Raw genomic sequence first — 2,024 nt, 5'->3', positions numbered from 1 at the left:
AGTCTCACTCCGCCGCCCAGACTGGAGTGCAGTGGCCGCTCCCGGTCACCGCAGCCTCTACCTGCTGGGCTCCGGTGATCCTTCCGCCTCAGCCTTCCAAGTAGCCAGAACTACAGGCGTGTGCTACCACGCCTGGCTCATTTTTTGATTTATTGTAGAGATGAGATCTTGCCAAGTTGCCCAGGCGGGTCTCGAACCCACGGGCTCAGGCAATCCCCTCACCTCAGCTTCCCAAGGCACGGGATTACAGGCTGAGTCACCGAGCCTGGCTAAGAAAACATTTTTAAAAAATTATCCAGGCATGGTGATGCACACCTACAGTCCCAGCTACTTGGGAGACTGAGGTGGGAGGAACACTTGAAGTCCAAGAGGTTGAGGCTGCAGTGAGCTATGATTGTACCACTGTACTCCTGCCTAGGTGACAGAGCAAGACCATGCCTCAAAAAAAAGGAAAAAAATAGGGACCCAAGACTTCCACACCTGTCAGACCACAGCCTCAGTTGTAGCCCAAAATATCAGCTCCACAGGGTCAGAATGTCACTCTGTTTTTCCACTAATCCATCCCCAGAGCCTATATGGGTATCTGACATGAAGCAGCAGCTTGACAAATATTTGTCAGAGAAGTGGCTAGACATTCGGGGGGTCAGAGGAGGGAACCCAGAGCATCTAGTCTGACCTGAGGCCCGTAGCAGGGAAGAGGGCCCTGCCCAGGGCTTCACAGCAGAGGTGGCACCAATCCAGGTCTCCCTGCACCCAGTCGTGGGCTCCCCTGAGAGGACTTGTGCCCTCTCAAAGCCTGCATCCAAGTATCCAAGGTCTAGGTTGCAGCCTGAGAAGTCACATTTCTTTTGAGTCAGTGTCTCACTCTGTCACCCAGACTGGAGTACAGTGGCACGATCATGGCTACCACAGCCTCGATCTGCTGGCCTCAGGCAAACCTTCCACCTCAGTCTCCTGAGTAGCTGGGACCACAGGGGCACACCACCACACCTGGCTAAGTTTTTGGTTCATCGTAAAGATGAGATCTTGCCATGTTGCCCAGGCTGATCTTAAACTCCTAAGCTCAGGCAATCCTCTCACCTCAGCCTCCCAAAGTGCTGGGATTATGGGTGTGAGCTACCACACCCGGCTAGAAGTTGCATTTCTAACAAGTATTTGGGTGTTGCTGCCGGTTTAGAAACCCTCTCCTTACCTCCCACACACCCCACCTTTGCCTGGGTTGGGAACCACACAAGGGAGGTGACCAGGAAGGCTTGTCCTTGAGCACTGGGTCCTGCGGAGACCACAGCCCCCAGGAAGCTTGGTCGAAGGGAGCCAGGACTGACCCGCCTCTCCAGCCCTAGCCCAGCTCATTCCCGCTTGTGTCAGGACAAAGCTCCCCCCAAAAGGGCCCTCCCAATCCCAAACGTGCCAGGTCTTGCCAGTCTCTGTTTCCCCACCTCCCAGGGCATCCGGCTCCCCATTCATCATCTTCTCGCCTAAACCCTATTGGCTCCCACCTCCAACGTCTAGCAGAATTTCTGACCTGGCCTTCTCAGCCAACCACCCCCCACTCCCCTCCCAGAATGCCTCCTGCCTTCCTAATTAATACCACACTGTTTAATGCCTAATTGTTTCAAAATTGTTTCCCAAGTTTGCCTTATCGCCACAGCTACGTCTTACATTCCTCACAGAAGGGGATCTCACGGAGCACCGCTCTATGGCCACGATGCCTGGCTGGTCCCTGGCGGGCACACAATGGTCACCAGGCAGGGAGTCCCCTCCCGGGGCAGCCTCCCGTTTCTACTACCCTCCCTCCCCCAGCCGCCCCTAAAGGATCTGCTTTCTGGAATGTACAGTCAGCTGGAGGTAGGTTCCAGCAGCTGGGCCACATCCCCTTCGCCCCAAAAGCTGGACATGCCCCCTACCCCGCGCCGCCCCCAGCAGCTGCAGCCCAGGGCTGTTGGCCACCTCACTCCCCCCCACTCCACCCCTGCCCTTGGAGAGGAGAAGTCCCAAGGGGTGGGTGGCAGTCAGGCTGTCAC

The 2,024-nt window shown here is 56.2% G+C and overlaps 1 protein-coding gene across 1 annotated transcript in view; it reads right to left on the bottom strand.

Moving 5' to 3' along the window:
- The window catches only part of PDLIM2 (PDZ and LIM domain 2), a 13,561-nt gene that overhangs the window by 7,523 nt on the left and 4,014 nt on the right, over positions 1–2,024 (bottom strand). The gene's annotated exons all lie outside the window — the stretch shown is intronic.

This window comes from Carlito syrichta, unplaced genomic scaffold (genome assembly GCF_000164805.1).
Source record: "Carlito syrichta isolate Samal-C Ts95f unplaced genomic scaffold, Tarsius_syrichta-2.0.1 Scaffold306946, whole genome shotgun sequence".
In the NCBI taxonomy this organism is placed as follows: domain Eukaryota; kingdom Metazoa; phylum Chordata; class Mammalia; order Primates; family Tarsiidae; genus Carlito; species Carlito syrichta.
This window is presented reverse-complemented; position numbering and strand designations above follow the sequence as displayed.